General features: G+C 35.7%; 1 protein-coding gene across 12 annotated transcripts in view; it reads right to left on the reverse strand.

Moving 5' to 3' along the window:
* Nucleotides 1–12,616, reverse strand: part of camta1a (calmodulin binding transcription activator 1a) — a 381,282-nt gene that overhangs the window by 309,734 nt on the left and 58,932 nt on the right. Inside the window, exon 3 of one of the 12 annotated variants that reach the window (XM_059528091.1) lies at nucleotides 942–1,019. The exons of the other annotated variants lie outside the window; for them this stretch is intronic. The gene's annotated coding sequence lies outside the window, so the exon portion shown is untranslated. The remainder of the gene's footprint in view (nucleotides 1–941; nucleotides 1,020–12,616) is intronic. 12 annotated transcript variants of the gene reach the window in all.

Raw genomic sequence — 12,616 nt, forward strand, 5'->3', positions numbered from 1 at the left:
ACAAGATCTATTTTAAATAAATACTGCTCTTCTGAACTTTTTATTCATCAAAGAATCATGAAAAAGCTGTATCATAGTTTCCAGAGAAATATTAAGCTGTTCTCAACACTGACAATAATAATATTTTTTTCTTGAGCATCAAATAAGCATATGAGAATGATTTCTGAAGGATCATGTGACACTGATGACTTGACATTAGCTGTGTCATCACAGGAATAAAGTACATTTAAATTTTTGTTTTTATTAAAACAGAAAAAAGTTATGTTAAATTGAATAATATTCCACAATAATACTGTTTTTACTACTTTTTGATCTAATTAATGCAGCCTTCTTTCAAAAACATTCCAAATAAATTTTGCAGACCCCAAACTTTTGAACTGTAGTGTATATCACAATTGATTTTAACAATGAAAATATTGCATCATATAGATATTTTTAAATGATGTGCTTTTTTTGTGTCATTTTCTACAGGTCAATTATTGAACAAGGAGGTAGCCTAAAAAGCATGCTGAAACTGAAAATCTGTGCAGTCAGACACTTCTATGAGGCACCTAATGGACAACAGAGAAGCGACCCACTGAAGAGATTGAAAGTGATACTGTAGAATCACTCTCTCTCTAACACATTTGCCACAGTTTCAATCGTGATCCAATTATGATATCGTGATGCATTGCGATGTTTATCGTTTTGTGAGTTAGTTGGTGATACCCAGAGTAGCCTTGAGCATTCAGCTGATGGAACCGTGTTAAGTGAACATTCTGAGGTGAAGCTATGTTGATTCCAGTGCAGACAGCATCAAGACATTGTGGCGAAACGCATCATTGGTTACTTCCAGTGCATGCACATGTTAAGAAGCATTACATGGGATCTATAAACTGAAAAATGAAAAAAAATGATAAAAGAAACATAAAGGTGCATAAAAATAAAAATGATATGGTTACCAAGAATATGCAGGAGGTCAGGGGTCAAGGTCAACATAAACAGGAAAACCGGAAAACATGGCAGCAGCATAGATGTGTCTGTGGACATAAATATAATAATAAATCAGTGAATGAACCAGAAAATAACTCAGTAAAGCGATTTCACATTACCAGTAATCCAAAGCTCCACTTTTGAAAACTCAAACAACAGTATAAACCACAGGATCAAGAGCACTTCTCTTATCCTTAAAGTGCACTGTGCATCCTGTTTTTATCCTTCAGAATAGTCTTGGAGAAGCTTCGGCAGGAAAACAGACTCCTTGTCATTCTTTTTCATAGTTATCTGTGTTTTTAATAAATGAAGACTCCCAGTAAAGAGAGCAGAATATGTGAGTAAAGTATTCAAAAACTTAAGAGTCATAAATTACACTAGAAGATTAGGTGAATTAAACTGTATTCGAGGGCTGTGCTATAAAATCTTACAAACACACACTTAGTGTTCTGGCACAAATTAACCACTAAGACATCTCAGAGGTGACATTTAATGCCAGCAGTAATTAACAGAACATGCACCCATCACCTATTTCAGAGAATTGCAAACTGATATGAAATGGATGGTACATGTTCCCTACAGAGAGGGCAAACACAAATAAAAGGTATTAAGGATATCTACAGAATAAGGTAGGACACTGCAAGCAGAACACCTTACAACCCATTACAAAACTAGACTTTTACATTTTTGCAGTGTTCAAGTTACACTTGGTCATGCAAAAAGTGTCAAAGATGATGTGAGCGTTTTGTGGATGGTTACTTGATCATTGCTTTGGTTGCTAGGTTTTCTGGCTAGTTCCTACAAGGCTTTGGCAAAAAAAAATGCATCTTCATAATTCTAAAGTCTTTAAATGATATTCAATATATGCTGTACCTTAATATTTAAAAGCTTAAGATTATAGTTTGTGATTGATTTTCAATCAAAGGAAGCATAATTTTAACCTTTCCGTCATTATAGCTAATTATATACTGTTTAATACAACAAGTTATATACAATAAAAATCTAATTAAAATCAAGGCATGTTTCTCCTACTGTTTTAATTTTCATAAATGCAAATAAGATTTATATTTAAGTCTCCTTTTCATTTATATGCACCAGAAACAAAACAGCAATATTCTCCTGCGTGAACTAATAAACTAATATTTTGCTTAATTCGTGAACAATAAATGTTCAGTTATGATGCAAACAATGGTTAATTCAATTATTTTTTTTATTTAAATGGACGGTTTCACAAAATCAACTGAACATAACAATCCTAACACTGTTTATGCTACTGAAGTTTGTATCAGAGACACTATTAAAACATCTCCTTACATTTTCATACCCAAGTAATGAGAAAAGGGGTTTGTTTAACAGACAGGTTTTTTTTAAATATAAAACTGCATTATCTATATGAATAAATTATATGTATATTACAGGGGAAAAAACATGAATATTCAATACATCCTCCAGTTCTAGTTGCTAATAGGTCTGTGCGATATATCGAATATTACAGTAGCAATACTATCTAAATAATTTGATAACAAAGTAAAATTTGAAAATATCGCGAATATCGAGTATTTCAAATTCAAGCATGCTTTCCAAAAAGAATGCGTCAAACGTCCAAAAACGGGAACATGTTACCACGGACTGCTCTACACTCCTCTACTATGCAAGTTCTCATGAGTGCGGTTGCCAGATGTCAAGAGTTCAAATCCCCGAATCAGAGTTTCGCTGTTACATGGATACATTTTCTTCCTGGTGTTTTGCTTATTTTAAGCAATCTGGCAACAAAGCGCAGGCAAACGCTCGCTCCTTATTGCGGATGATCTGAAAAACAAACAAGCTGGAGTTCAGCAATCTAAATGAATGCGTCATTCAGCTGGTCTGTGTTCTGTCATGAGATCTCGACTGTATTATTTGTGACTGTGGTCACTCAAAAAATGCAAAAACCCAATCGCTGTTGTGTGAATAGAGAAACATAGGATATGGCATGTATGTGGAATTACTAATAGGAATTTCATTTTTATAATATTTCTCATTTGTTTTACCAGTTTTCATAACATAGACAGAGAGAGTGTATAAGTCTTAGATATAGAGACAGTATATATACAGAGACAGTAGACAGACTTGTGTTCTTAGCTAAAAACTAAAAAAAAAAAAAGATTTTTATTTATTTACCCCATTTTTTATTATTTAAATGCGAATGCAAACATAGAGAGATATATCGAATATTGTAAAAAAAAAAAAAAAAAAAGGAAAATATCGAGATATCATATTTTTCCATATATATCGCCCAGCCCTAGTTGCTAAGTGGTTTCATACTGGCCCAAATCAAAGTCTCTATGATATTCTGGTCTACAGATATCTCTACTATAAATCACTACTTGTAAATTGTAATGATGAGATGCCTTTGAAAAACCATGTGACTCAAGAAGAAGATAGAGGCATCACCTCTATCAAATTTATATTGATATGAAAAAATCATTTTCCCTCATTGCCATCATCTCACTCTCATTGTTTATTTGTTCTGATCCTCTCCTGATTGAATTATGAAACCCACAAAAATCCAAGCCATGCTAAAGCAAATAATCTATATTTCAGATTAAAACTGAATATTAAAACTAAAACTTGAAACCTCATCTGATGCTAAAGCAGACTTTTATCAGCAAAGCAAATACAGTGAGTATGAGGTGAGCATGAACTTCAGTATCATGATGGTGATGGTGTATAGAAGAAAAGCTAAAAACCATTAAAGCATTTCAGAAGTACTAGTTTGCCTCTGAAATTGTTTTCTCGAGTCCAGAGTACATCTATATATATATATATATATATCTATATATATATATATATATATATATATATATCTATATATATATATATATATATATATATATATATATATATATATATATATATATAAATCTTCTCAATCTGAAGATTCAGCTTTATCCAGCGTGGGTCAACTGAATCACAGACCTTTCTACTCTCTCTCGTCTATCACTGGTTGAAAGAGGTAGAAAAAACTCAGTCTGAAGTCTTTTTTCCTTTACACTGCTTCATTTGGGTCAGGTTCACAGTACTGCTCTGTCATTGCTTCAATGGTCAAAGACTACAGACAGCTGAAATGTGATCCAGCCCAAAGAAACTGGAGCACAGGAGAGGATGTGAGTGTGCAGCAGAGACAAAACAATTCCAGCCCTATTAAACATGAGCTAATCATCAAAGACAAATTACACTTCAGTGGGATATGTAAATTCCAAATGAGATGCAAGTCATCAAAAGATATTCACAATTATATTTGGTAACTTCAAATGGAAGGAATCTACTTTCAAACCTAGTTTCCAGACAATGGCATACAAGCCTCCCTGATTGTATTAATGGGCTTTCTGCCATTCAGCCATGACACGTACCTTCGCCTGCAATCTATTTCTTCTTCGATGGATTATTCTCCCCATCAGATGAAATGCAGTTAGTTTAAAATAGAGAAGCATGCAGACACAATTACCCATTCTATAGGGACACACTAAAGAGCTGATCGATACACATAGTATAGCAGGTTCAATTCCTTTCCTTTGCCCAAAATATTTATTCAGAGGATGTTCCACAGGGATCAAAACTATTAGATTCAAACAAAGTGTGCCCACGAATATTGTCTTTAGAGGGTAGGAGAGAAAGGGAGCAAGAGCATGAAAGAGATGAAGCGACAAAGATAGAGGGAAAAAGAGAGAGAGTTGCAATGGAATGCACATTCCTGCATTCATTCCCAGTCTATCAATAACAGAAGTGACACTATATGCGCTGTAAGGAAAAGGATATTGCACAAAATTGCAAGTGCGGTGATAGGAGGACAAATTAGAGAGAATGAGAGTTTAGTGAAGGTTAGAACTCTAGGGGAAAACAGCAATGTTGGCACAGCACCACGAGAAAAGCGAATGATGGCTCACCTTCGACTTGGAGACACACTCACCCTTACATAATTGTTCTTAAAAGCACCGTTCAGTCTATAATATCAGTCAGACGCCAGTTTTCCACATGATATTTCATCCAGTTGGAGTTATTATATACCATTTGAGGTCAAGCTGATAGATTTAAGATTCCTTAGATGAAAACGTACAACATAAAAGCTATAACAGGCCTCTTCCCCATCCACCACCATCACCACACACAGCCTCAGTCCCCTAAAAACATGATGGGGCTTATCAAGTGAGAACAGCATGCAGATATTGTCAGACCAGCTTTCAAGTAATCCTTATTAAGGGGTTGAGATTTTCACGCCAAAACGGTCCCTCCCCCTCTCCTTCCCACTGGGTCTCGCTAGGGTGCCCATGTGCCTTTGTGGATTCTATCGATCTCTTTGGGCATTACCTGCTTTTAAATCAAAGGCCAAGTGTATCATATTACTACACTGCTTTTAAATCACTCAATCTGGATATTCCTGTGAAGATGACTAGAGGAGCTTCCATCCAGCCATGTTTGGAAAGGTCAGAGAGAGGTATCAAAGGAGTTTGCATTCTGAAGCTCAGCTTTTGACACGCAAAGCAATCTATCAAATAGAGGTATTTGGTACAAGATTTTCATTTTTATATGTCAAAAGAAGGCAGGTGAATTCAATTTCTCATCAACGTGCTCAGTCACTTCTGTGGGTTCTGAAGAAAGCAAATCAATGTCAACCTGAAGGCCGGAGGCTGATTATCACTTATTAAATATGTACAGAAAAAGTTCTTTATGCATAAAATCTATTTGGTGTTGGTGTCCTTGATAATTTAACATTCTTATAATGATAATTTATCATCTTTTGCCTGTACAAGTTCCAGCAAAACCTTGTGTTCTCCTTCTTTAAAATCTGCATCATTTAAAGTTCCACATTCTTTCCATATTCATTGAGTTTTATTGTATATTGTAACAGATTATGAATGCTAAAATATCCCCACTAACACCCAGTATATTTTTGCACTTATTTTGTTTAATTTAATCTTCAATTAAATATGCAAATGTAAAATAAGGAACTATAATAATAAGAACAACAATTTACTGTTATTATTATATTGCTCTCTTTTATGTGTGAAAAAAGAAAGATACAGATCCTAATAATCCTAAATGTTTTACAAGAGAATTTTAATTTTTAATAGATGTTTTCATAGCCCAGTGTAGCCTCATGAACGGAGGGGACCCCAGTAAGGGCCTTGCATAGAGCATAGTTCCTAGCCTATATTGGAGCTGTCACATGTGTGTTTGGAGCTGGGAGGCAGACAGGCAATTTTAGCAATGTAGTGAGAATCAATACCCTATCACAGTCCTCGTGTGGAGTGCACCATCCTTCAGAGGCAGCGTAATTTATATTGTTTTTGCCCTCATGCAAACAGCCTAGAGTGGGAATACAAGCATAGCACAAGAAGATGAGCAATGTCTTCACAGAGGGTCTCATCACAGGACATGGATGAGAGTTAATGTGCAGTGTCTCTTACCAACGCAGGTCTTAAATACCCAGGATACATCACTTTATATGGAGCTAAATGTACCACTCGGCGGGGAATGCTTTGCCAGTTGGTTTCAATGATATCGATGTTGTTCACTAAAATGCCCAGATTTTGCTTCATTGTTTTCTGCCTCTTTCACACAACTGTAATTATGAAAGTTAGTCTCTTGTCAGGGCTTGTCTATCAGCAGACATGGATGCATTTCTATTAAGGGTTTAAAAAATGGACTATTGTTCCATCAAAAAGTTTGTGATGCCTCTATTATGTCTGTTCAAAGGAAGCTTGAATTTCTTTCTGCGATTTGCATATCCATTGTGGGAGAACATCTGAGCAGGAATGAAAATAAATGAGATGCCACAACGATTTAAATTGGCTTTATCTGGACATTAGCAAGGACAAAATTAGAGTGTTCTCTCATGAAAGCCTGCATCCACAGATGTCCAAATCTGACACATACAACACCACATTCAAACTATTGATCATGCATCTTAGAAAAAAAAAAGAAACATGATATTGGACCCAACAAATTAAACTGCCCCCCCCCCCCCCCAAAAAAAATATGCTTGGTCATTTACAGCCGGCTAATGAACCATGTGATCTTGCATTAGCTTATATCAGACTACAATAGCCTCCCTGACACCATCAAGCTAATAATATGGTTGATTCTATCTCATCTACCAGGAACAATATTCAGATATCCAACACAAGAAATCAGGAAGGCCTGAAAGGGAGTAAAAAGTTACCATGGTAGCATGAGAACTAAAATCTCTGCTTGTTGACCCAGACCAGCAGATGTCTCAGAATTAGATAAGGGCAAGAGATGAGGCTGTTACTGACCCAATCCCAGCATTAAGGCTGGGATCATAAATGGAGGCGGTAATGACACAGCTATTCTGCTCACAGATACAGGGTTTTCAAACTTTTTTGCACTCTTTTTTGCAATTTTTGGACAAGGAACTCTTCAGGTGGTCCAAATATTTTAAACACACAATGCCAAGTCAGTGGACTTAATTTAATGCTGGTCTCTCATCCTTTCATCACAGTGCTCTTCAACAAACCAGAGCCTAATCTCCAGGGTGGCCCAGTGGCTGGAGAGAAGTCCATCTGCTTGTTCTAAAGACTTTATCAGATTCTATTTGGACACAAAACAATGCAGTCTAGGCAGTAAATACTATTTGGCTTATAATCTCATCTTTCATTTCAGGAAATTTATACAAATTGTGCAATATAGTGTCTGGTGTTTGTCCCAATACACTCTTTTTCGCTCACTCTTTTCTTATACAGCAATCTACTAAAGTTTACAGTGTAGTGAATAATTGAGTTATTGAAGAAGTCAGCAGTTTTGAACACAGTATATACATGAATGCATAAAACACCTCTCACAACAGCAGCATGATAGACATGAGCACATGCAAAATTTCCCATTTCCCATTCTCTCTTTCCACACTGACAGCTACTCTCAGTTGCTGTGTGAGAAAGTCTCCTGGCATTATGCTGATGCTTACATTATTTCTACAGATACATTGAATATTGACTATATTGTCTGAACAATTGGGTCAGATTTCATCATTTTGTAAAATGACAGCATGGAATAGTCAGTCCTAAAGACTGGATTTAAAAACCAAATCTGATTTGTGTGCAGTATGAAGAAAGCCTATGATATTGTGGTTTCTAGATATAGCTTGAATGATAAAGATTAGTGATGTTTGCCATAGTTTCATGAGATGTCTGCACAGTCATGCATTGTTACTATCTCTTAGGTGAAACACTGATCAAATTACAAGTGCACACTTTAACAATATACACAAAACCAGTCAGGCATTTGTTCAACACTTGAGCTGGAGAGAAAACATGCACATTTACAATCCTTTCACATCCTCCAAACGCACCAATTTGCATCTGTCTTGAAACCACAACCTCAGAGTAAGAAACTGTCAACCTCCCTCTTACCACACTTATGACTTGGAGACCAAAGTCAACTTGAAAGCCTCAAAATAATAATCATTATTCATCATGTCAAGGAAATAAATTCAATCTGTTGACTAATGATTTATAATGGAAGCAAAAGGGAGTAAATAACCAAGAATTTTCTATATCCTACCCTATGTATACCATAAATTAAACACACCTTACCTTACATTTGCCTTTGGGGCAGAGTTAATTGGTAAATCCCGCTCTCACTGAATCATATGTAACATTCAGAGAGAGGTATAAACAGCCAAGGACTAACTCTGATAAAACAGCCCTTCCTCTATTCTCTCCCCTGACAATATGTCTAAAACCTGCATTTAATTCAGCAACTTGCAAGCGCTTGCCTTGTCATGTGTAAAAAGAAAAAAGAAACCGTATCAGTGTACAGATGCCAAAATATAAGATGCTACAAGATGTATAAACACAAACCAATATTTCCTTTGCTGATACAAATATACATTCCACCATCCGGTGCGCTGTCTAATGTCAACAGACAGAACAACCACAAATCACATAGAACAATCAATGACATCTTGGCGATGACTCTGAAACATTCATCTCACAAATACACACACAGAACTAGATAAGGGCCAAACTAAATTGTTTTAAAGGAACAGTTAAACCAAAAATGAAAACAATGCCATTTCAAATCTGTATGACTTTAGTAATTTAGTAGAATGTGAAAGCTAAACTTGCATTAGTTTCCATGTAATGGAAGCACCATAACAGTGATCTATGCATGTGCACAAAAGCTCAGTGTGTGGAACAGATAAAAATTTAAGTCAATATTCACAGAACATTTTTGTGAGTGAGATTTACAAATGTAGTCAAACAGTTTTGTGAACTGATTCAAATGATCATTGAAATAGGATGCAAAATAACTGTTTCTTGTTTAGGAACATTACCATTTCTCTCATGAATAGGTCAAGGAGAATTAGTGTGGAAATCATAACTTTACATTTACATTTTGGCAAGCTATTGTATGACTTGGCACAAAGGCTATATAGACCACTTGTAAGTTGGTTATGCCTTTTTGAAGCTTGAAAGCTTCAATCTACATTCACTGTAATTTGGTTGGGTAAACCTGATTTGTGTGAAGATAATGCGGGTGGGCTGCTCTTATCTATGTGCGTGTAGGTGGATACTTGCATGTGCACAAGAATATGTGAGCAAGTGTTTGTGTGTGTGTTTGTGTACCGTCCAGATGGAGCAGGGCATCGCTGCACAGTATGAGTGCCCATGGTACGAGCTGTCATAGATGGCGTGCACCTGCCCTGCACACATCAACCATTCTGACTTTCTCTCTTTCTGGAGCCCCACTGTGAGCACTTCAGCATTGGAGAACAGCCTCAAAGAGCCAGTTTATCTATCAATGTAAAATTACACACAGCCTTGCATTGAACCCCCAAACACTGCTGGATTCCAAATATAGCCTCAATGGATCACTTTAGTAGAATTAAATATATGCCACTATTAACAAAATTTTAATTTTAGATTTTTTTCTGTACCTTTCAAGCCAAGTAAACTTTTTCAAAGTAAAGAGGTCAAAGTAAGGTAAAACCTACTTTTCAGGTTTCAGTCTGTGATGTTATTTTGAAATTGGGGTTGGCGGTAGGATCAAAACTGCCTACTTGGCAGATGATATTTTATTATGAATTAGTACAATTTAATAATTGGACACTGGTTTTACATCAGTCAAAAACCACCCTATAAAGTGGTTACACCATCGTGTTTTCAATATGTGGAAAAAAGGACACTGAAACGTCTTCATAACCTAGTGAGAAAGTACTTTGGAACTTCCGAATCACCTAAAATGCCCAAACATGCTGTCTAGATAGGTGGTTCAATAGATTTTTAAACACAGCCACAGTGTATCACAGTAGAGGTCTTCACGGGTCCAAACATTTTTGTCTGAACCCGAAAGAGACCCGTAATGTACTACACCGAACTGACCCAGACCGATTATTATTTCAAAAGCTGGACCCAGACCCATGTAGATCCGAGAAATGCCTACCTGGACCTGACCCGGACCCGTCTATTATTTGAAAGATGGACCCGAACGTGCCGGGAAGCAACACACCCAACTGGACCTGATTGTCACATACAGTATTTCACCTTAAATTGCTATTACAAGTCAATAAATCTTGCGAAAAATACAACTTTTTGTCTTACCTAGTTTAAGGAGCCGTAATCTCTCTTCCTCGTACCTGACTACCTGTGATGCATTATAATCCTCCAACAAGAAAGTTATCCATGTTATTCTAAGTCCAAGCTTAATCCACTCATTATTTCAGCTTCAAAAGTCTACTTGATGTCACAGTGACTGATGACAAATACAACTGTGCACATGTACATTCTGACTCGAGTCAGAGAAAATGTAAAGAGCAGTTTGTCCCTCACTGGTTGCCATAGAAACATGACACGCACTTTAGACTGCACATGCGTGCTAGCTGGATCAACCTAATTTGAGCGTCAAAAGGTTAGGGTCAAATATTCATGTGACAGTTCACCTCAGACTTTGTTGCTGATTTGAAATATATTAAATATGAGTGTGTCAAGTCTGCTAGCATTATTACAGTGCATGCACTTGCATTAACGCTTCAAATGCTTCTAACGCTTCTAACGGCAGAGAGAGAGATCGCTTTTTTTTTCTTTTTGGCTCACACTTTTCTTTTCCTAATTTTGTTAAAGTTGCAAGTTACAAAAACCACAAGCAGTGTCTGATCATGGCCAGGTGTTCTCTGAGTCCGATGACTCTGATCGCACGGGTATTACACACAATGTTAAACAGTAATAGATTCGGACCCAACCCGGATATAGACCCGAACCCGTACGGGTCCTGGGTTGGGTCCCAGGTCGAAGGGTCTCGGGTGCACTTTGAAGAGGCCACGATACGATTCGTATCATGATATAGAACTGCACTGAACATCACCTCAGAAGAATTTAGTAAAAAATCTGTTTATTAAACACTGCATACTATAGGGACACTGTTAACTATTGGAATAATAGGCACATGACCTCTGCATTGTGAAGAAATTATGAATAATGTACTGAAAAGTTAAGATTATATTTTGTCTTTAAATCTTGCCTCTGTATAATGCATATTAAAGTTCATAAGTGCAGCGCTGCTTTGTTTACAGTGGAGAACAAGGAAATGCTTTAAGTGCGACCTGCTGGCAGAGAGTGAATCTTATGTTTCGGTTTCATGCAGATATTTTTTATGCATAGTTTCACAAAACTGAAATCAAACCATTCTGTTTTTGCTTCAAATTTCTAAATTATACAGTCTAATTTAGATTAAAAACTGCTCATGTTGCATGTATGCAGCATCTTTTTTTGGATCATGCAGTCAAAATGCAGTGGTTGCCCCTAATTTTAAATGGAAAGAGCACAGACAAAGCTTTAGTTTGTTTATATGAAGAGATGTATTTTTGGGGGTTACTTATTTATTTGATTTGGGGCTTGTTCAAATTTTTCAGTTTAGTTTTGTTATTTACATTTATATTATATTATATTACATGTTTAATTTTTTGACATGTTTTATTGTTTAATCCAAAACTTACAAATGAGGACAATAGAAGCAATCAAAACCAACAAAAGAGCAATAATATGCAAGTGATATATTAGTATATTATATTATATTATTATTATATATATTTATATATATATAAATATATATATATATTTCAATTTCACAAATATATATATATATATATATATATATATATATATATATATATTTCAAATATATAAATATATATATATATTTATATATATATATTTCAATTTCACAAAGAAACGTGCAGCATATGGTCCAAGCAATAATAAAAGCACACACTTAATTTATAAATTGTCTTAAATCCCATTTTGTTAAAAAAAATTGTGAATCAAATCATGAAATCAAAATCGTGAATCGAATTGAATCACAAATTGAGTAAATCGTTATATCCCTACAGTCTTTAAGGGATTAAGTCGGTTTATATCGGGCAACCCAGGTCGTGTTCCTCTGCAGCCAGATGAAACATTGTTGTAGCCTATATATTATGCTCTATTCATTTTTTAGAAACTTTGAACATTTCTATTCCATTTAAAATGGTGTTCTTGTATTCAAATTAAGCACGGTCCACTGCTGCACATGTGCTGTGATATCGATACTGAGACAGCTGTCAAATCTCTGTGACGATACATCATCGTATCGATGTATCGATCATAGA

Source organism: Carassius carassius, chromosome 37, assembly GCF_963082965.1.
Source record: "Carassius carassius chromosome 37, fCarCar2.1, whole genome shotgun sequence".
In the NCBI taxonomy this organism is placed as follows: domain Eukaryota; kingdom Metazoa; phylum Chordata; class Actinopteri; order Cypriniformes; family Cyprinidae; genus Carassius; species Carassius carassius.